Source organism: Gopherus evgoodei, chromosome 6, assembly GCF_007399415.2.
Source record: "Gopherus evgoodei ecotype Sinaloan lineage chromosome 6, rGopEvg1_v1.p, whole genome shotgun sequence".
Classification (NCBI taxonomy): Eukaryota; Metazoa; Chordata; order Testudines; family Testudinidae; genus Gopherus; species Gopherus evgoodei.
In genome coordinates this window covers 120,367,957-120,391,887 of record NC_044327.1, presented here as the reverse complement: position 1 = coordinate 120,391,887, position 23,931 = coordinate 120,367,957, and the positions used below count along the sequence as shown (strand labels likewise).

General features: G+C 44.0%; 1 protein-coding gene across 1 annotated transcript in view; it reads left to right on the top strand.

Moving 5' to 3' along the window:
* Window positions 1-207: 207 nt before the first annotated feature.
* Window positions 208-23,931, top strand: part of MAPK4 (mitogen-activated protein kinase 4) — a 128,039-nt gene continuing 104,315 nt past the window's right edge. Inside the window, exon 1 of the mRNA XM_030567702.1 lies at window positions 208-255. The gene's annotated coding sequence lies outside the window, so the exon portion shown is untranslated. The remainder of the gene's footprint in view (window positions 256-23,931) is intronic.

Sequence of the window (23,931 nt, the reverse complement as noted above, 5' to 3'; positions counted from 1 at the left end):
ACAAATAGGCAATGAAAGAACTGTTGTTTTGGCAGTTCTTGTTAGACCCTGAAACCAACTGAGCTACAGAAAAAAAAAAAGAGAGAGCTAAATTGATTTCCTAAACAAAATGGCAACATATGCCTAAATGTCACTGCCCCTTTAAACTCTGAACAAACTGAATCTTCTTTTCTTTCCCAGTACAGTTTGCAAGGACAACACCTAAAGTGACTCCATCTCTGCTTTGCAAATAGCTGCTCCATTTCAGAACTCAAGGTATGTTTCAGTGTGGCAAGATCTAATTCCAGACCTACTGAGTTATCTAGTTGCCTCTTTAAACCCTCTAAGCCCATCTCTACCCAGTAAACAGAAACAAGCAATAATAAGATGGTTAAGGGGGCAAGGAAGGGAAGAGGCTGCATTCTAGCTTTTGTAGGGAGCAGGCTTCATTATTACTAGCTGAATAGAAAAGGAAAGAGGCCTATGTCACCCCTGGTGTAACTCCATGGAAGCCATTATAATAAGACCAGAGATGAATTTGGGCCAAGAATTTCGGTGACTCCTGCCCATCTTCTTGGTGTGTTCACAGCGTGTATATCATCAGGGAGAGATTCAAGGTAACCTGGCCTGGATCAAATGAAAATACGGGGCCCCAAGCCCATTTTTGTGCTTTGATGGACCAGAGGCAGGAGTGGAAATAATCTCCAAAGAATGCTGGCCCCTTCTTAGTGGCTGGATTGGCTGATCTATTTGCTCCTGCTTTGATCCACTTTGGGGGTATCTCAGACCACAGGACAAGCTTAGTAATTGGGAATGAATGATCAGCCCAACACACTTACACAGAGATCAGCACCAGTCTAATCTTTGATCTGAGCTATTTGAATCTTTCCAGCCAGCTCTACTGAACAGCCTGTGCTTTCAGGGTGTTCAGAATCTAAAATCAGATGGGCCTGTTGCAGACACCCCTTATCTTCCATAATGGGCACCCTACCCTGCAAAAAAAACCCACTGTAAATTATCACTATCTTATGGGTCTCCCAGTGCGTTTGGTGTGATACTCCTACCTAGGCCTTTTTTCTGCAATGGGATTTGTGTGGGTGTGAACATGTCTGTGTGGCATCTGTTATAACCTTATTCCCAGATTTTGGACCTTAGCGTCCAAAATATGGGGGTTAGCATGAAAACCTCCAAGCTTAGTCACCAGCTTGGACCTGGTACCTGCTGCCACCACCCAAAAAATTAGAGTGTTTTGGGGCACTCTGGTCCCCCTGAAAAACCTTCCCTGGGGACCACAAGACCCAAATCCCTTGAGTCTCACAACAAAGGGAAATAATCCTGATTCCCTTCCCCCTCTCCAGGTGCTCCTGGAGAGATACACAGACACAAGCTCTGTGAAACTACACCGAGACTCCCCCCTCTCTGTTCCCGATCCTGGAAACAGAAAGTACTTTCCTATTCCCCCCAGAGGGAATGCAAAATCAGGCTAGCAATCCAACACACAGCTCTCCCCTGATTTCTTCCTCCCACCAATTCCCTGGTGAGTACAGACTCAATTTCCCTGAAGTAAAGAAAAACTCCAACAGGTCTTAAAAGAAAGCTTTATATAAAAAAGAAAGAAAAAATACAAACAAATGCGCTCTCTGTATTAGATGATACAACACAGGGTCAATTGCTTAAAAGAATATTGAATAAACAGCCTTATTCAAAAAGAATACAAATCAAAGCACTCCAGCACTGATATTCATGCAAATACCAAAGAAAAGAAACCATAAAACTTACTATCTGATCTTTTTGTCCTTACACTTAGAAACAGAAGACTAGAAAATAGAACTACTTCTCCAAAGCTCAGAGGAAACAGGCAGACAGACAAAAGACCTCTTACACAAACTTCCCTCCACCCAAAGTTGAAAAAATCCGGTTTCCTGATTGGTTTTCTGGTCAGGTGTTTCAGGTGAAAGAGACATTAACCCTTAGCTATCTGTTTATGACACGCCCCCCAAATTGCAGACAGTGGGGAAGCTCACTGGCGGCAATTTCCTTCTAGAACTTGAAAATAAACAGATTAATACAACACATGCACCTTTACATATACTACTAAGTATATAACTAACAGACTTTTACATTTTAAGAACACTTTTTAACTACTGGACTCTGGGAAACTCTCACGGGAGAGTGCATCAGCAACTTTGTTAGAAGCTCCTGTGATGTGTTGAATTTCAAAATCAAAATCTTGGAGAGCTAAACTCCACCGAAGAAGTTTCTTGTTGTTACCCTTGGCAGTATGAAGCCACTTTAGTGCAGCATGGTCAGTTTGTAGTTGGAACCGCCGTCCCCAAACATATGGGCGTAGCTTTTCCAGGGCGTACACAATGGCATAGCATTCCTTTTCACTGACTGACCAGTGACTTTCCCTCTCAGACAGTTTTTTGCTGAGAAACACGACAGGATGGAAGTTGTGATCTGTTGCTTCCTGCATGAGTACTGCTCCTATACCACGCTCAGATGCATCCGTGGTTACTAGGAATGGCTTGTCAAAGTCCGGGGCCCTGAGCACAGGGTCCGACATGAGCGTTGCCTTAAGCTGGGTAAAGGCTTTTTGACACTCATCAGTCCACTTAACGGCATTTGGCTGGGTCTTTTTGGTTAGGTCAGTCAATGGGGCAGTGATTTGGCTGTAGTGTGGTACAAATCGTCTGTAGTATCCGGCCAAGCCTAAGAAGGATTGGACCTGTTTCTTTGACCTTGGGACAGGCCACTTTTGGATAGCATCCACCTTGGCCTGTAGGGGGTTTATGGTTCCTCGACCCACCTGGTGCCCCAGGTAAGTCACTCTGTTTTGGCCTATTTGACACTTTTTGGCCTTAACAGTTAGTCCTGCCTGCCTGATGCGCTCAAAGACCTTTTCCAGGTGGAGTAGGTGTTCGGGCCAGGAGTCAGAAAAAATGGCCACATCATCGAGGTAGGCAACTGCAAATTCTCCCAGTCCAGCTAGTAGACCGTCTACCAGCCTCTGGAAGGTGGCGGGTGCATTTCGAAGGCCGAAAGGAAGGACATTGAATTCATACACCCCCGTATGGGTGACGAATGCTGACCTCTCCTTGGCAGGTTCATCTAGCGGTACTTGCCAGTACCCCTTGGTTAAGTCTATGGTAGAGATGAACTGGGCACGTCCCAACTTTTCCAATAGCTCATCAGTACGTGGCATTGGATAGTTGTCCGGACGAGTTACAGCATTTAGCTTACGGTAGTCCACGCAAAAGCGTATTTCCCCATCTGGTTTGGGTACCAGAACCACTGGAGATGCCCAGGCACTGGTAGATGGGCGGATTATACCCATCTGTAGCATGTTCTGGATCTCCCGTTCTATAGCAGCTTGGGCATGAGGAGACACCCGGTAGGGTGGGGTTCTGATTGGGTGAGCATTACCTGTATCAATGGAGTGGTATGCCCGTTCAGTCCGTCCTGGGGTGGCTGAGAACAATGGGGTGAAGCTAATGCACAGCTCCTTGATTTGTTGCCGCTGCAGACGTTCCAGGGTGGTTGAGAGGTTCACCTCTTCCACGCCACCGTCTTTTTTTCCGTCGTAGTAGACACCGTCAGGCCACTCAGCATCATCTCCCTGGACTGTAAACTGACAAACCTGTAAGTCTCTGGAATAGAAAGGCTTGAGAGAATTAACATGGTACACTTTAGGCTTTAGTGAGGAATTGGGAAATGCTATGAGGTAGTTTACAGCTCCCAGGCGCTCTTGGACCGTGAATGGCCCTTCCCATGATGCTTCCATCTTATGGGCCTGTTGCGCCTTCAAGACCATAACCTGGTCTCCTACCTTGAAGGAACGTTCTCTGGCATGTCTGTCATACCAGGCCTTTTGCTCTTCTTGAGCATCCTTTAGGTTCTCTCTAGCAAGGGCTAAAGAGTGTCGGAGGGTGCTTTGTAGGTTGCTTACAAAGTCCAGAATGTTAGTTCCTGGAGAAGGCGTAAACCCCTCCCATTGCTGCTTCACCAACTGTAATGGCCCCTTAACCTCGTGACCATACACAAGTTCAAATGGTGAAAACCCTAAACTGGGATGTGGTACAGCCCTGTAGGCAAACAGCAACTGCTGCAACACTAGGTCCCAATTATTGGAGAATTCGTTGATGAATTTTCTTATCATGGCCCCCAAAGTTCCATTGAACCTTTCCACCAGGCCATTGGTTTGATGGTGGTACGGGGTGGCAACCAAGTGATTCACCCCATGAGTTTCCCACAGTTTTTCCATGGTCCCTGCCAGGAAATTAGACCCTGAATCTGTAAGGATGTCAGAGGGCCAACCTACCCTGGCAAAGATGTCTGTTAGGGCCAGGCACACAGTGTTAGCCCTGGTGTTGCCTAGAGCTACTGCTTCTGGCCATCGGGTAGCAAAGTCCACTAAAGTCAGTACGTACTGCTTTCCTCTGGGCGTCTTTTTTGGGAAAGGGCCCAGAATATCCACAGCTACTCGCTGAAATGGGACCTCAATTATGGGGAGTGGCTGGAGAGGGGCCTTGACCTGGTCTTGAGGCTTACCCACTCTTTGGCATACCTCACAAGACCGGACATACTTGGCAACATCCTTGCCCATCCCCTCCCAGTGGAAGGACTTCCCCAACCGGTCCTTGGTTCGGTTCACCCCAGCATGGCCACTGGGATGATCATGGGCTAAGCTTAAGAGCTTCTCCCGGTACTTAGTTGGGACCACCAACTGTTTTTGCGGCTGCCATTCTTCCCGGTGTCCACCAGAAAGAATTTCCTTGTATAAAAGTCCTTGGTCTATAACAAACCGGGATCGATTTGAAGAGCTGAGAGGCGGTGGGGTGCTCCGTGCCGCCGCCCACGCTTTCTGAAGGCTGTCATCTGCTTCCTGCTCAGCCTGGAACTGTTCCCTTGAGGCTGGGGTCACCAGTTCTTCCTCAGACTGTGGACTTGGGCTTGGTCCCTCTGGAAGCGATGTAGGTGATGGGGTTGTTTCCGTTGCTGGTGAACCGCTCTCCGCTGGTGCACCTGAGGGTATTTCAGGCTCTGGCTGAGCCTTTTGGGTATGGCTGTCGTGTGCTTCTGCCAGTTCTGGCTCGCTGGCGCCCTCTGGCGTTGAGTTTGAAGATGTGGTTGCACTTGCTGGTGCTGGTTGCTGTTCCAGTTCCGGGCCTGGGACTGGAGGTGCTGTGGCTGTTTCAGTGGTAGGCATGGAATCCGGGTCCACTACCTCTGTCTGGATCTCTGGTAACACAGACGGGGCATCTGTGGACGGCTCAGGAACAGGAATGGGTCTGGAAGCTTGCCTGGTTTGGCTACGGGTAACCATTCCCACTCTCTTGGCCCGCCTCACCTGGTTGGCCAAGTCTTCCCCCAGTAGCATGGGGATAGGATAATTGTCATATACGGCAAAAGTCCACATTCCTGACCAGCCTTTGTACTGGACAGGCAGTTGAGCAGTAGGCAAGTCTACAGCTTGTGACATGAAGGGGTAAATTGTAACTTTGGCCTTTGGGTTGATGAATTTGGGGTCAACGAAGGATTGGTGGATAGCTGACACTTGTGCCCCCGTGTCTCTCCACGCAGTAACCTTCTTTCCGCCCACTCTCAAATTTTCCCTTCGCTCCAAGGGTATTTGAGAGGCATCTGGGCCTGGGGATCTTTGGTGTGATGGAGGTGTAATGAATTGCACTCGCATGGTGTTCTTGGGACAGTTGGCCTTGATATGTCCCAGTTCATTACACTTAAAGCATCTTCCATCTGATGGGTCACTGGGCCGAGGTGAGTTACTGGAGACTGGTGAGGTTGAAGAGTAGGGTATCTGTGGCTTTACTTGGGTGGTATGTAGGGTCTTTGGCTGTCCTCGGTTGTAGGGTTTATGGTCTGTGTGCCCCCTGGGGTAATCGTTCCCCTTGACAGTAGCTTTTTTGCTTTCTGCCAGTTCCATCCATTTGGCTCCAATCTCCCCCGCCTCAGCGATAGTTTTGGGATTTCTATCTTGTATGTACCGTGTGATGTCTTCAGGAACACCATCCAAGAACTGCTCCATTTGTATGAGGAGGTTCACTTCTTCCAAGGTTTGAATGTTGTTTCCTGTTAACCAGGCCTCATAGTTTTTTGCAATGTAGTAGGCGTGTTTGGGAAATGACACCTCTGGTTTCCACTTTTGGGTTCTGAAGCGCCGACGGGCATGATCTGGGGTTATCCCCATCCGGTATCTGGCCTTGGTTTGAAAAAGTTTATAGTCATTCATTTGCGGCTTGGGCATTTCAGCGGCCACCTCTGCTAAAGGTCCACTGAGGTGTGGCCTTAATTCTACCATGTACTGGTCTTCGGGGATGCTGTACCCAAGACAGGCTCTTTCAAAATTTTCCAAGAAGGCCTTGGTGTCATCACCTGCCTTGTAGGTGGGAAATTTTCTGTGCTGTGGAGCAATAATTGGCGCCGGGTTGTTAGGGCTGGCTGGCACATGCAGCCCAGCTTTTGCCAACTCCAGTTCATGTTTTCTCTGTTTTTCCTTCTCTTCATTCTCTTTTTGTTGTTTTTCCATTTCTTTTTGTTGTTTTTCCATTTCTCGGCGGTGGGCCACCTCTTCTTCTTCTAGTTTTCTTTTGTGTGCTGCCTCTTGGGCTGCCTGTTCTCTTTGGAAGGCTGCCAGTTTGAGGCTTTCTTCCTTTTCTTTTATCTCCATCTCTTTTTGTTTTATTTCTAGTTCCTGTTTGTGTTTTTCCATCTCTCGCCTGTGTTCAGCTTCTTTGAATTGGTCTTCGGCCTCCATTTTTGTCCTGGTAGACATGGTTCCTGTTTTCTTGTGTTGGGGTGCCCTCCGGTGTTCCTCTTTTGAACTGCAGGCTCTGTTCCCTCCTGGAGTCTGCCTAGCAACAGTACTTTTTTCCCTTTCTCTCTCTAGCTAATGTTCAATGAAGGGAAACCAGAAAAACCACTTTATTTGCATGCATATAGAGTGCTGGTATGACTCTCAATGGGAGTGCTATTGCATGACAAAAGACCCTTAACAGTCTTCTCGCTTAACATGCAAACCACAAACTGCTAGAGAGAGCAGAAAAAAAAATTCTCTCTGGTTCCCTTTTAAAACCAAACTGTTTCTCTCTGCTAAAAAGCCCTTAGCAGAGAAAAGAAAAATATAATATTCCTACTGGCTTCTGGATTCTGTCTATCTCCCGCCACTGCCACCATGACATAACCTTATTCCCAGATTCTGGACCTTAGCGTCCAAAATTTGGGGGTTAGCATGAAAACCTCCAAGCTTAGTCACCAGCTTGGACCTGGTACCTGCTGCCACCACCCAAAAAATTAGAGTGTTTTGGGGCACTCTGGTCCCCCTGAAAAACCTTCCCTGGGGACCACAAGACCCAAATCCCTTGAGTCTCACAACAAAGGGAAATAATCCTGATTCCCTTCCCCCTCTCCAGGTGCTCCTGGAGAGATACACAGACACAAGCTCTGTGAAACTACACCGAGACTCCCCCCTCTCTGTTCCCGATCCTGGAAACAGAAAGTACTTTCCTATTCCCCCCAGAGGGAATGCAAAATCAGGCTAGCAATCCAACACACAGCTCTCCCCTGATTTCTTCCTCCCACCAATTCCCTGGTGAGTACAGACTCAATTTCCCTGAAGTAAAGAAAAACTCCAACAGGTCTTAAAAGAAAGCTTTATATAAAAAAGAAAGAAAAAATACAAACAAATGCGCTCTCTGTATTAGATGATACAACACAGGGTCAATTGCTTAAAAGAATATTGAATAAACAGCCTTATTCAAAAAGAATACAAATCAAAGCACTCCAGCACTGATATTCATGCAAATACCAAAGAAAAGAAACCATAAAACTTACTATCTGATCTTTTTGTCCTTACACTTAGAAACAGAAGACTAGAAAATAGAACTACTTCTCCAAAGCTCAGAGGAAACAGGCAGACAGACAAAAGACCTCTTACACAAACTTCCCTCCACCCAAAGTTGAAAAAATCCGGTTTCCTGATTGGTTTTCTGGTCAGGTGTTTCAGGTGAAAGAGACATTAACCCTTAGCTATCTGTTTATGACAGCATCCCATCGAACATTGAACTCAGTGGGATGTTGCTAAGGGTAAAGGTTTGTCAGTGCAGGTCACAAGGCAGGATTGGGCCTTAGACTGTAATCTCCCCATAGCAGGGCTTATGTCTTCCTTTTGTGTCTTGCTGTTATGGCATGCTCAGAGCTCTGCCTCCCAAATACCAATAATCAATCCCCGAACACCCCTGAACTTTGGGGTGTTTAACATTTGGATCCGACTGTTGCAGCTTTAGCTCTTACTAGAACATCACCCAGATTTTTAATTTCCCCAAAAGCAAACTTCTTGCATCTGTTTCACATCAAAACAGTAAAGAACTGCAGGTTAAATGCATCCCTAGTGCAGCTCCACTGACTTCAGACGAGACACCAGGGATGAATTTGGCTCAGTATATCTGTGCAGTGCTCTGGCTGCTGTGGCTCTTACAGTACACTCCTCTATTTCCTTGCCATACCTCTGCATGATAGGTTATTTACCGAAGTGGTTCCTAAAAATAGCCAGCTGGTTTGAGCTCAGTCTTCTCTATCACCCCACATAGCAGCCAGACTCTGCACAGATGGGCTGCTCCGTTCAGTGATGCTCTTTTACAGAAGGTTATTCCACATAATCTCATTATTCCTGTAGGTGATTGTGCTGAGCTGCTGCTGAAGCTTGTTCACAGCATAACTTTTTATTCTCCACATGTAATGTCGAAAGTTAAGTCTCTTGGTACGTGCTTTGTTCTGGTTCATACTATTTTGGGATCTGGACTTGTAATACTTTTATTTTGAATTCTCTTTAGAAAATTCTCCCACATTATTTCTGATAGTGACAAGCTGCTACCATCATGTTATTTTCATTGCTTTGGCATTCTGCGTTGCTAGCCCCACACATTCAAAAATCCTGTGCCAGGTCCCGAAAAATCATGAGATTGGCTTAAAAGTCGTGAGAATTAAAAAAAATAATATGGTCATTGTTTTCTTGCTTTTGAACCTTTAGTTTAGGATTCATGTTTTCCAGTGTCTCTCTCTAACCGTGAGGTCTAGAAATGTACTTTCATTTTTTTTTAAATGAAAGCTCAGATTCTCACATATTCCTCTGACTCTGAGAGCTGAAGCTCTAGGAAAAGCACCAAATAGTGCCAGTAAAATTGCACAAGTCAGCAAAACTACTGATTTGTGTTTAATTCTCATATAAGACCAAACTGCCACCTTTATTCATATTGAGTAGTACCGGACTCCTCAGATAAATGCCATTTAAAATACATGGAACTACTTGTGGAGTAAGATTTTACTTGTGCTGAATAGCAGTAGCACAGTATGGCCCACAATGCCTTTGCAAGTTTGAATATGGAGGGCAGCCTGGAGCTGCAATGCTCTGAAGAGCTGGTGTGCCCAGCCAACAGGTAAAGCTTAAATCTCTTTAATTTGCAAGAAGACAAATGACTGGGAAGCTGGAGCAGGCTGGTGAACGGCCAATTTATGCCAGATCTCCTAAGTGACTTCAGCGTTCCCCAAAGCTGTTGTATGGAAAGCCCTGGAAGCCTTAGTCCTCTGTTTATACAGCACAGGTGACATGTCAGTACATGTACGTTCTATCCAGCTAGTGTTCCTCACCTGTGCCACAGATCTAAGGATGAGAAGCTTGTTCATGGAAGGAAGTCTCCAGGGTCATTCGTTCCTTGATCTCTCTCCTGAGCCCACAGGCAATGATATCAAATGAATGTTATCTATCAACCCACCCCAGGGAAGTATTTTATTTCTATAGCCCTTAAGTGGTACGTGCTACTGGACAGACACATTAAAAGGACAGGTCCTTGCATCCAGAATGGATGTCAGAGAAGGGACGGCAAGGAATGCCAAGCAAAGCTGGAGGAGTAGGGACTGATATGGGAAGTAAGAGACCATTCACATCTCATTGCTTCCTATTCTTTCTTTTATTTTTTGTCATCATGTTTGCTTGTTGACATGTATTTGTATAGAGGGAGGCAACTCAGACAAGTGGGTGACAGTATGGGCTAGCAGATCGAGCACTTGGACTGAGAATCAGATAACCTGGCTTCTGTTCATGGCTCCATCACTGACCTGTTATGTGACCCTGGGCAAGTCACTTCACCTCTCGGGGATTCTGTTTCCCCTCCCACCTGTTGTCTCATCTATTTAGACGTAAATTTCTCTTGCTCTGTTTGTACTGCACCTAGCACAAAGAGGCCCCACTCTTGGTTGGGCCTCTAGGCAATACTGCGTTACTGCTAAGGAAGGCGAGGAGTTGAAGAGTGAAGATATTGACATTTTGTGAAATGGATTGTGCAAACAAATGAAATTCCTTCTCTTTTTTTTTAAGGCATATCTTTATTGTGATGTTTATAAGCTGAGCTTGTGGATCTGCAAGCCATAAAGCACAACACCCCAAAATATAATGCAATACAGCATGAGTTTTGTCAGTGAATAGCAGGATAAAGGGTGTGATTACAGACATTGATTTCGGAGACACAAATGCAAGCACTTGTGAGATGATAGCTTAGTGTTTCTAATGATCTCAGGAGCTCACGTTGCAGAGATTGCTTGTGGTTTATTACAGCCTTCTGTTTGTTGGAAGGTTGGAGTCGGTAGACAGAATTGCTGTATTCCATTTCTCTACTTGCTGGAGCTTTTAAATGCTGCTTTTATTTCCCTTGGCATGAATTCCATGTTAGGCTGCATGGTCACTGTGAAAAGCCTCTGGGGCTGTTTCTACATTACACTTTACCCCCCTAAGTAAAAGACAGAGAGTTTCTAAATAAGGTCCTGGGGAGTGTTCAGGCTTTTAGGCTCCCGCACCTGAGGTTATGAAATTGTCCTTGTACATTCCTGAGATGCTTAGGATGGATATTTGGATTGGCATTGTCACCATTTTAACAGTAATCTTCCTATTCTGTACCTAGTGATGGTAAGTCTGTTCTACTGGAGGAACATTGTGCCAGTTTGGTAACCTAGAAGGAGTGCATAGGAAAAGAGATCTAGATGGCACAGTAGTTTCATACAGTAGCCTTTCTTCTATGAAGATTTACGCCGTGTTCCTTCAATGTGTTGTATATGGGTTAAAAGTAAAATGAACTCAGTTCTAGTATGGATGGTTTTAGCCTATGTTAAAGGGCGAGATCCTGATACTGTTGCTCATATTGAGTAGTATCTTCTTCTGGGAGTAGTCCCATTGAAATCCATGCTTGTGGGACTACTCGTAAGGGACTACTCATTGTGAGTCAGGCTATGAAATTCTGGCCCTAAGGGAGCCCTATGTATTAGTCTCTGCATCGGAGCGCTCTAGGAGGGGTGGTCTGGCAGTAGTTGGCTGGCAGAGCTGTGTCTTTGGAGAAGCTTATGGAGCCCACATGCTTGCATGGCAGCATTTAGTGGTGCAAAGAAGGGAAGAAACAGTGGGGAGAATACTTAGTCCCTTCTTTTGGGTGGCTCGACATGCCTGCTGACTTGCCAGAGCCATACAGGATGACTCTGTTGGATGGGCCTGAATTATCCAGAAATTGGGTGTGGTGGGCACGCAGTGTGTTCATTAGCTGTTTGAAGTACTTGGGTGACTTCCACTGTGGGCAAGCAGCCTGGTAGCACACCCATGGTCACTCTCTGGGAAGGGAACCAACAAGAACTTAAGGGGACAGGGCAGAGTTTATAAAGAGGAAGAGTGGGAGCCAGACTGAAGGGCTGAGTGATGAAACAGTGCAAGAACTAGAAGGGTCTGTTGTAAAGATTGCGCTCCAGGGACTTTGCCAGGCTTGTTGGATTAGATGGCAGACTCCCTCACTCCACTGGAGAAGAGGACTAGAACTGCAACAGGCTGTGCAAATTGAAGACTTCTGTTGTAAAAAATCAATGAGGGTTTGAAGGAGATTGTGGGACTAGCACTTGTTTCCTCGTTTGAAGGAACTGTCTTGCTCAACAGAGGTTTGGACACTATTCCATGGAGACTGAGAAGGGTAAATCCTCCCAGGGAAGAGCCTTGGGGAGAGGGTATATAAGCATGTGCACATAATGATATTTTGCATGTGAGGATGTGATAATCAAAAATAGTCAAACTTGGGGAAAATCTCCTCAAAGTATTGTCTTTAACAGTTGTTATTGACAGTATTCACAGTTATTGCAAAGGTTTATCAGAACATAATATATGAACAGCCATACTGGTCAGACCAATGGTCCATCTATCCCAGTATCCTGTCTTCTGACCCTGGCTTGTGACAGATGCTTCAGAAGGAACGAACAGAACAGGGCTATTTTGAGTCGTCCAGTCTCAGGGCTTATCTACAATTAAAATGCTACAGCAGCACAGCTACCTACCTCCCATCCCTAAAAGGCGGTAGCGAGGTTGAAGGAAGAATTCTTCTGTTAAACTAGAGCTGTCTACATGGGGATGTAGGTCAGCGTAACTACGCCACTTATGGGTATGGATTTTTCAAATCCTTGACCAACGTAGTTAAACGGTCATAATTTTCTAGCGTAGATTAGACTTCAGCTTCTGACAATTGGAGGTTTAGGGACATCTGGAGCATGGGGTTGTGTCCCTTGACCATCTTGGCTCTAAGAAAGATGTGGACAAATTGGATAGTCAACAAAAATGATAAAAGGTTTAGAAAACCTGACCTATGAGGAAAGGTTAAAAAAAAAGAACTGGGCTTATTTAGTGTTGAAAAAAGAAGTCTGAGGAAGGACCTGATAAGTCTTCAAATATGTCAAAGAGGTGGTGATCATTTTGTCTGCATGTCCGCTGAAGGTGCAAAAAGAAGTAATTGGCTTAATGTGCAGGAAGGGAGATTTAGGTTAGCTGTTAGTATACAACATCTAACTATAAGGGTAGTTGAGTACTGGAATAGGCTTCCGAGGGAGGTCATGGAATTCCCATCATTGGAGGTTTTTAAGAACAGGGTAGGCAAACGCCTGTCAGAGATGATCTTGGTATACTTTGTCCTGCCTCAGTGCAGCAGGCTGGACCAGCGAAGCTCTTGAGGTCCCTTCCAGCCCTACATTCTGTGACTTAGTGATTAGCATAGTGCTTTCCCCAAGCCTATTACACTTGCACGTGGCCTGCCTACTTAGTACCTGGCTCTCAGTTTCCCATTATCACATGTTCCTAAAATTTTATCATATTAATTCCTGAAAAAAATAATTTGAAAGGACTTGCATCCTCCATTTCTGTATTTAGAAGAAAATGTTGCTCTGAAAAGAGGAGGAATGTCTCCTCTTAGCACATTTGAGCTTGGTGGTGTTTAGTGTTAATGCATATACAGGACAGAATAAAGCTCTCCAATGTTAACCTATTTGAATAGATAATTTTTCTATATTAAGCACATTTAAACAAGTGATGGGTGAATGAGTTCCAGACATCATAAAAACCATCTGGAACCCGTGCCCCTAGAGGTGAGGCCTAAACTAAAATTCTAGATCTGACCACTTTCAACACTGGGAAAGTTCAGATCCAAGCTGCATCATAAAAGCATCCAAACAGAACCCCTGAAATTTGCTCATCATTATTTGCAACCTTTACATGCAGCACCTTTGATATTCTGGAATTTGAATTTATGCAAATTCTTGTTGGTATCTCAGTGGAGTAGCAGTAACAGTGCCTGATCCTCCTCTTAATGTACGCCAGGATGCTCAGGAAGAACTTCACTGAAGTCATCTGAGTTGCACTGGTGTGAGATCAGAAGTAAGCCCACAGTATCTTTTATGTTAGTCTGCTCCTTTTTCAGTGTGCACAGTATACAAATACATATACGCACATGCACACACACACACTCTGCTGGTGGCACATTTCTTTTTGTAATAAAAGGCTGTAGATACCAATCCAAGATAGCAAAGTGATTTGCCATGATTAGGCATCTTGTTTTCACTCATACTAATTCATAAGGAGGAGAGTCCCAAATGATCCATTAGTTAATAAAATAATTCCACCATTTCAATAAGTTTAGTTATTTTTTTCTAAAAAGAGTGGTGTATCAAACTGAAAAACTTATGGTTTGTAGGATTAAACCAGGCTGCAAATGGAGAATTGTTGTAACACTTGTAACAAAAGATTGTAGCTATAATACCAGTCTGCTTAGGGATAAATCACGTCTATTTTTCTGTGAAGTACTTAGGAATGCAATAAAATAATAAAAGTGAGGGCTATGAGAGTAAGAATTAGCTTGCTAAAATGATCAGGTAAGAGAAATGTATGGATCTCAATGGATGATTGTTAATACATCACTAGGTTAGGAACTGGGGTTTCCCAGTATAACATTCCATGCAAATATTTTATTTGGGCTGGTTGCAGAAGGCACATTGGCTAGCAAGGTCATGTAATGAATAATTATTTTTTCAAGGTATTATCTGGTTATCCTTTTGGAATTTATGATTTTAGACCAGCATTTCATCTTCTTACATTATCTCCAAGTGGAAAAGTGATCCTTTCCCATTTCTGCTCTGTATTCGGGTGATCTGACGCTTCACACCATGGTTGAATTGCTAAGATTGTCTGTCTGACTGTGGGTCTGCTGCTGAGCGAATATCACTTCTGCAGTATTTCAGGTCTATTTAAGTCTCTGCATTGCTTTCCATTCATTCCATGATCAAATGAGTGTTGTCTGATTCCTGTAATTTGGCCTGACCATAAGCACAATAATTTAAAAAGAAAAGTCCTTCTTCCCCCATATAAGCAGGTGTTGGGAGAGTATCCAGTTGGACCATACTGAATGCTATTGCTGTGCTTTATGTTGGAGTGTTTGTTTTGTGTATGTGTGCTTAAATCCAAATAAATTGTAAATATTCCACCATCATTCAAACCATGATACTGGATTGATATGCAAGCATCCACTTTTAGGGTGGAGGGTATCTTGTCTTGCAGACATTAGCGTGTGGGGCATTTTGACTCCAGATACCTGGGGAAAAAACCCTCCTACAGATTATTCCATGGCATCTTTTACATTTCACACAGAGCAAATAGGACTGTTTATTTTTAAGATCTCATCTAAAAGAACTACAAACATTAAACTGCATAGAATTCAATTTCCCTGTCACAGAAGGGTAAAGGTCTGGATTGACGTTGTGGGCAACTATCAGTTATAAACCCAACTTTTAGGCTGTAAACCCCTATCCAAGATTATCTTGCCCCTGAATGCCTTGTGATCTTTGGGGACTGCCAGTTACAATGATTAAAAACATAAGACCTCACACCTGGTGATGCTGACCAGAATAGTTGTTGTTTCTCCCAGGAATCCTAGTATGAGAGAATGAGGAAAACCTCCATGCTGGCAAAACTAATATGATCTGGTCCTAGGTAGTTTACATGTTACTGAATATACGGCTCCTGCATACACAGCATCTTGCAAAGTAGAATTGTCAAGGCATGAAGGATCCCAGAGATACAAACTGTTTTGACACCTAAGAACATAAAAGGACATAAGAACAGCCGTACTGGATCAGATCAAAGGTCCATTTAGCCCAATATCCTGTCTTCCGACAGTGACCAAAGCCAGGTGCCCCAGAGGGAATGAACAGAACCGGTAATCATCAAGTGATTCAGCCCCTGTCACCCATTCCCAGCTTCTGGCAAACAGAGGCTAATCATTGATGGACCCAGGGCCAGCTTTAGGCCGATTCCCCTGATTCTCATGAAGCGGGCCCCGTGCCTAAGAGGGCCCCGCAAGGTAAGGAAGACAGCTGCTGCCAATGAAGGGCCCTCTGCTGAAGTGCCGCCGGAAACAGCGGCAACCGATTGAGCTGCTGCCAAATTGCCACTGCTATCTTCGGTGGCAGCTCAATCACTGCCGCTGTCTTTGGCGGCCTTTCAGTGACAGCTCTTTCGAATCGGGCCCCACACGTCCTAAAACCAGCCCTGGATGGACTTACCCTCCATGAACTTATCTAGTTCTTTTTTGAACCCAAGTGTATTTTGAACCTGGTGTATTGTGCTTTGCTAGGCCCAACAATACTCAGAAAAAAATTGAAGCAAAATTGTTCCCTGTGCTGCTACTTCTCTGCCTGTTTAGGAAGATGAAAAGATGAAAATTAAAAATCAAACCAAAACCCAAACCTGCAAAACTCTGTGGGAGCTCATTGATTTGAACCAGTAATAAAAACACTTCATCACTGCCTGAATGTAGTTTAATAACAGAACCCTGTTATTATATCTGGTAATTTCTCTAGGGTCTCCTACCCTTTCCATAAAGGTGATCCACATTAGAACAGGTGGGGCAGAAGCAGCTGAAGCATTATGCTGGTGTCAGTATCTATAACCTTTGATTGTTCTGCTTTAAACAATCCCTGCATAATAGGAGATGATTCTGAATGGGGAGGGGGGGTGGCGGCTTTGCTTGTCACAATAAGAAGGAACTTAACTCAGTGAGGAGTTCAGCACAATAACTCTCTAATTATGTAACTTCCTTTTATATGGATCCAAGTGCCATTCATTGCCAGTGCCTCAGCGCACAGTCTTGTGATCCTTTCAGGGGCCTCGGGACAGGACATCTGTGATGGGAGACACTGGTGCAGAGGTAAATGAGGACAAGCTGCACAAGAATATTGCTTGTTTTTCAGCAACATTTGGAAACCTAAGTTGTCTGCATCACTGATTGCATTCATGGTGTGATGTGGGGAGGCACTACCTTTCCCCTGAAACTGGACCCAGTCCCGGGGAGTACATGGTTGTCTGGGGCTCAGTTTTCCCCTTCTACTGAAATCCAGTCCTTCTGCTGGTCTCCCAGCATGCTCTCATCTGTAGCCCAGCTGCACGCTCCCAGAGTGTTCTGCAGAGCAGGAGTAAGTGCTGGATTGATGCAGCTCTTCCTCCTCACCTGGAGGTGGCATAATTTAGGTGGTGGACTCTCCATCTTTAGAGGTTTTTAAAGTCAGGCTTGACAAAGCCCTGGCTGGGATGGTTTAGTTGGGATTGTTCCTGCTTTGAGCAGGGGGTTGGACTAGATGATCTCCTGAGGTCCCTCCAAACCTAACCTTTAATGATTCTTTGATAATGTGCAGCTTATCTACTGTAATACTGTGTGAGGAGATGGGAGATGTTAAGGTGCATGGCAGAGTAAATGTAGACAGGCTACTTTGGCTGGAACGGCAGCAGAGGAGGATAGTGGAGTTAGAAAAAAGAAGAGGCAGCTGCATTTAAGTAGTGCTAGATTAAGGCCAAGGCCCTGAGCTCCTTGAGCCGTATGAATGTCACAATCTCAGATTTCATTGGAATAAGGGGAATTCTCTAGTCCTCCTGCTTGTGGGGAAAAGCTTTAAAATGTGACTCAAGTGCAAACCGATGCTCTGACATCTGCCTCCTCTGAATACAGCCTGATAACTGTGAGATAGGGAAATTGCTCCATTCTTCTCAATGGGGCATTGGGGAAGTCAATCCAGGCCTTGGTAGGGGGCAGGGATTGAGTCACTCCTGTAGTGGGAGTTCCACAGGAAAACGTTCTGCTGGTTCCTACTAGTTCACGTTGGTAAGTAGGTTTTGGAGCAGAGAATCAGGCCCATTAGGCGACAGTTCCTGGAACTGCTGGATTTACTGTTTGCTCCTACGGAGCCATCCTGTAGGGAACAGGAGAAAGGAAAAGCTGCTGGGAATTTGCCCACCTTTCATCTGCCACTAGCACCTGTACTATCGGGAACAGAAAACTGTCCAAATCTCTGAATCATGCACACAACCAGTCTGCACGAGAACACCCCTTCATTATTACTTCATTCATCTTCCTCACGCTGCTCGTCTCTCTCACCTGTTCTGTCTTTTTTAGTCAGTCTGCAAGCTGTTTGGGGCAGGGAAAGTCATCTATTGTGTTTGTACAGCCCCTAGCACAATGGGGCCCCAGCTTGTTGAGTCTACCACAATACAACTAAGCAGCAAATAATGAGATGGGGCAGGAAGGAAGGGTGTTCTAAAGGCCTTGGGATAGGGGAGGGAGAGGACAATTAAGTGCTGCTGGGGAAGTGGAGAAAAGGGAGAATTAAGTCTTGTTGCGCTCCTGCCCAACTCAACCCATGTGGTTTTTTTAGTATAGCAGTTTATGAAGGAGCTAATAAGCTGAGCGCATACAATGAGCATACTTCATGGTCTTTCCCAGAAATGCCCTCTTTGCTGCCCCTCTCCATTTTGCAGTGCACTGTTTAATTTAGGGCCCAGTCTTCTTGTCTATTCTTGAGTAAGGGTTTGCAGGATCACGACTTCTTAGAATACAAGGTCCTCAGGCAAGGGATATGTCTGTCTGCTTTTATTCTTTAATTGGTTCCTGTGGTGCTGTGTTAATAATAACCAACATGTTGCTACACTTACAGTTTAATTATCCATCCAACTAGGGAGAACTCCAGACTTTCAATAAATCCAGCAAAAATAAAAGGCTTATTTGTTAAATAGTATTTATCTGAGAGTGTCTTTGGATCCTGTACATTATACAGGAAGGAACCCTAGCAATTCACCAGGCATAAATAAACCACATGGAAATTTTAGTTGAAGGCTATCTAACAGCATAGAAAAAACCCATATCAAAGAAGAAAAAAATAGAAAACATCAAAGACTCTCTAAATACCGTTGACTGGCACAAGAATCTAAGTAAGCCGGAGAGACTAATGTCACTTAAGAAAACAGCAGGGTGAATTTAAAGTGATTCTGTAAAAGAGTCTGAACAGCAACATGGGAGCAAATCCTGAGTGCTTTGCTTGCACACTCTACTCAGTGGGATTGTATGTGTCTATAAAATGAGCAGGATCTGGCCAGCTTTCATGACGATATTCATGGATATTTTATTTTAAACAAAAATTGAAAGTCATTTCCATGCACTGTTGAAACCCAGATATAATTGCTCATGCATGAGACCCATAAAGTGAAACCAGCCAGGATATTTTAACCATCCAAACAGAGTGAAGGGCATGAAGTAAATCGACAGAATAAGTAGCTGCTAGTATTCTTTATTAGTGGTAATATGGTAGGACCAAGTGGCCCCAGTTGTAGGCTCTCACCATGCTAATTTCTGTTTAAACAGAGTTACACGTAGCCCCTGCTCTTAACAGCACTTATCTACAGGAAGTTAGTGAAAAGTATGTTAAAATGTTAACATCTTTTCAGTTTTGATAATGTGATTAAACCCATGCAAAGAAATTTCTTAGGTTATTTTTGTCTTCACAGTGCTCCTTTAAATATTCCTGGGGAATTTGACTGTATAGTTCTCAATGTCATTTTCTTCTTCTATTTATTGAAAAAGATGTGGTGCCTTCTTCTAATGGTCTGAACACTGGATTGAGAGCCAGGTGTGCCACAGAATTGATGCGTGTCCTTGGGCAGGTAAATGAGCAGGATTCTCCAAATCAGATGTCTAAATCCACACGTGGGCACCCAAGTAAAAATGGCCTGATTTTCATAGCTACTAAGCACTCACCACTCCTGCTGACTTCAGTGGGAGCTGTGGGTACACAGCAGCTCTGTCAGCAAGCCTTATGTTTAGATGCCTACATTGAAGCATCATGTTTTGAAAACTGCTTATGGCTTTAACTCCTCTGCACATCCATTTCCCCATTTGCAAAGACGGTATAACGATTGCCGTCGCGATGAGTGTTGTGCTGCTGAATTAGTTCATGTCTGTACAGTGCTTTGAAGGTGACAAGTGCTTTATCAATGCTCATTATTATCCAGTGTGTATTGTTTATGTTATGGGGTCTTTTTTCCACCCCCACCCTTAAGATTCCCAAAGGCTGTTGCAAGGCAACAAGACTGCTTGTGACAGCCAATGGTCAGACACTGGATGTCTCACGTACCAATTTAAAATCAACCCATTGCCCAAACAATAAAGGAAGAACCAACTGGGGGGAGTGTTGTTAAGTGGGGTGGGGTATAAGCCTGCCCTCTTTTCAGCTATGACAATTAGGACATTATGCAGCTAAATCCCATGCTATTCCACAGATGCAAGAGATTGAACTATAACTACGTTACTGGGTGACAAAATACACTTAGAATATATGACTCCTGTGCTGTTTTTACAAGTCCTGGAGAAGGTTACAGGGAACCATGCTGCAGTAGCACTGGCAATGAACTAATAGATCCAGTAGGCCTCTTCTATCTCTAATTTCTGATTCTGTGATCATGCTGGGAGCCTGAAGCTGAGCTGGGAACTACAGTGCTGCCAGTGATGTTCTGTAGGTCATGTGTATTTATAATTTATATAATAGCTAAGATTTATGGTCTGCAGATATCAAAGCTTTTTCTAAAGGAGGGTATCCTTATCCTTATTTTATAGCTATGGAAACGGAGGCATAGGCAGATTAAGTGACTTGCCCAAGGTCTCCCCTCATGTCAGTACCAGATTTAGAAGTAGAACCATGTGTCCTGCCTCTGAAACCTTTGCCCTACCCTAAGCCCTGTTGTCTTCTGAATTTCTGCTCTCCCTTTGTCTGCGTTCAGAGCAGTGGGGAATCCTTGGTAAAGCATCACCTGCTTAAATGGGAGGTTGACCGTGTTCATCAGTCAGTAATCTCTCTTGGTGCCATTTATCATAGGAGCCTTTCCTGTGCACACTGTGGAAGGAAACCAGCTCTCAGCACCGATCTCACTAATCTGAAAGATGACAAGACCTTTTCATGTGGACTTGTAACCAGTCAGAATAATGACAGAATCACTGTCTTGGCTGGTTAGGTGGTTCTCCTACCGCCAGGGCTGGTTATATACACTTCATCCTCTTTGTGGTGCTTCTCCTGCATGTGATCTCTGTCATATCTGGAATTTTATAAAGTCTGAATGCAGCAAAATATGGATGGGTGACGTCTTCCCAGCAAAGGGCCATACTGACAACTGGCCACATGTCCTCCTGAATCTAAGGGGCCTTTCAGTAGGACTGAGAGGGAGCATGGCATCTTGCAGCCTGTGCTCTCTGCAGCTTCATCTCTAGGTATTATAAGTAAGAATAGCCACAAGCTGGGCTAGATCAACAAAGGGAGCATCCATATACCCTACAACTGGTGTCCCTCTCTGTTCTTACCCCTTCTAGCCCTGATGTTCCACTAATGTACCATGTTGGGAACAGCTCTGGGAGCTAAATTTTCAGTGATTCCATTGCTCTACCCAGAACAAAATCTCTGCTGCACTCCCCCCTCACTAGCCACAAGTTTGCACCGTCATCATGCCCATCTGCTGGATAGATTGACTTATTCTGAAATCCATTCAAAACAGACAGCCATACTGTGCCACTGCATTTTCCCTAACACTCCCCCAGAGTGCTTTAAAATGGGTGGCAGATGTATGGCCTGGTCAGTTTTTAATATCTAATCATAATCTCACATCAGTTGGACTCCAATTCCTGGTCCAATTTAAATGGACTAAGTATTCCATCATCCACAGCTAAATGGCATCACTGCTGCTTTGATGATCATTGTAGGTTTGTTTACAGCTATTTTCATAAGATCACTGAAACGATGCTTTTTTTGGTTACAGTGGGCTTTGGGAATCAAGAGAGAAAGTAGATGTGCCATTACTGTTATGCTCATTGACCCTGACAGAGCTGGCCTCCCAAAACTCCCATTGTATTAGGCTCAGTACCTCCTAGGATCTGGCCCTTCATTCATTATTGGACTGGGTAGGCAGAATAAGATGGTTGTTGCCTGCTGTGGTAGCTGTGCCTTAACCTTCTGGGTGGAATTGTCATGTCTTTTATTGCCTGGTCCTGGACTTCCTCACCTCTGGGGTTTCCTCCTGTACTAAAGGGCAGTCTTAGCACCGTGTCTCATCCACTCACACCTGGCCACAGCTTCCTTGCTTTAGTTAGCGTCCTTCACTATGGATTCAAAGCTCAAAAGTGGCCTCAAACATGAGTTGCGTGAACCCTACCCATGGAGTGGGAGGGAAATACAGAGAAGGGAATCTAAACTGTAACTTGTCTTATTGGCTAGTTACTGCAAATTATGGGTCCAAATTCTAGCTTTAGATTTGTACACAATTCCCCCTGAAATCCGGAGTTGTCGAGCTCACATTCAGTTCCCATGCCTCTTCACTGAAACTGCCAACGAAGGTACATACAAGTTTGGACGACTGTTTTTGTTATGCAGGCACCTGTGCATAGGACACTAGACTAAGGCCTTGTCTACGTTTACCGGGAGTTTGACGTGCAGTGATCAGTGCATCCCGTCGACTCCTGTACTCTACCTGAATGAGAAGTGCAAGGGGAGTTGACGTCACAGTAAGTAGATCTAAGTACATCGACTTCAGCTACGTTATTCACATAGCTGAAGTTGCGTAACTTAGATCGATCTCCCCCCATAGTGTAGACAAGGCCTTAGACTAGGAATTCACTGTTTTCCGTAGGTCACCGGCCCTTCTCTGGGGCTAAGTCAGCTGGCCTGGATTTGAACCATAAGCCTAGGCTTCATCTCTTTTTGCCAATCCTGTGAACCACCAAATCTTTTCCCCCAGGTTTTAAGCTACCAAAGCCTCCTTTTTGCAATCTTCACAGCTAAAACTGTGATACATGTGTAATTTCTTTGCCACAGAGTCTTGTGAATTGTCCTCTACCTTGTTAACATTCAGCATCAAGGTGCCATCTTTTCAGGACCTTGGGACTTGATTTTTTTTCCTCCCTCTTTTCCTTTTTGTTTCTCCATGTGACTTTACCATGCAAGTTTGCAGTGTTGTTATATATAGTGTTGAGATATTACATCACCCACCTTGTCTATCTCTTTACTGTGCAAAGCATCCTATGTGCTTTGGATTGTCCATGTAGTTGCAATATTTGCTTTCCATGCTGAGGGCTTGACATTAAAAAGTCCACATTTACTAGCAGCCACACTGTGGCATCTGAGATGCTGCATTTTGTACGCTAAATAAATGGAAAAGAAGTGGTAGCCAAATTACCAGACTGTTGGAAAATGTTTTTAGTGGCTACCAGGATCCTGCTTGCACCTGTCTGCAACTTGCATCCTAACTTTGGTTTGTTTCTAGAGCTGTGTATCGTTCTTTATCCATTCACTAAATCTCTATTTAAATACTGACTCTACAGTCTCCTGGCTTCGTACAATTCTCTTCTTGCATGAGGTCTATGCTGACTATTCATTGTAGTAATTTAAAACAAAGCTTAAAGTTTTGTATTTTTCTGATTATTACTTTTTAATTTCTGCTAAAGGACAGAAAACAAAAACAGTATCATGTATGATGCCCTGATGTTTGCAGAAAACCCACTGTTAAATCCACAATAAAGTAAAAGGGTATGATCCTGCTGTTAAATTAATGGGACAGTTCCTGTAATTAAGGACTGTGAGACTAGACCTAAGGCTTGCATAGAGAGTGTAACAGGAGCATATCCCATGATGCTAAAGCCTCTTCTAAACTTCACTCCATTTAATTGTTCTCTCTCCTTTTAGGGTCATTATAAACACTGGATGAAATCTAGTCAGTCACAGCTCAAGATCACAACTTTCTCACTGTGATTTCATTCCTGCATGTACTGCTTAACTTCAAAGAGCCTGTGAAAACTCAAAACATTATAATATAACTTGTCAGTTAATTAAGGGACTAGATTCTGCTAGTACATACAGCATTATCCAGCTGAAGGGAGAGTCAGTGCAGGGTTTGTTAGACAGACCTGCATGTTGCTTTCAGGACATGTGTTGCCGCTTTGTTGTAAACAGAGCATGGCTGAAAACCGGTTTTTCTGACCTATGAGAATTTTCTGAGATTTTGAAAATTTTTCCCATCACAAATGGGTTGAAAAGTCAAAAATCTCAAAGTTTCACAAACTGATTATCCAAATTAAAAAAAAAATCTGATCTGGTCATTTTATTTTGATAATTTAGAAACTTTTAAAATTTTTTAAACTTTTTAATGTTTACCTTTAAAAATAACTAAAATTTCAAAACAAAAAGTTTCAAACCAAAATCCCAAAACATTCTGGGTTAAGAAAAAGAAAAGTG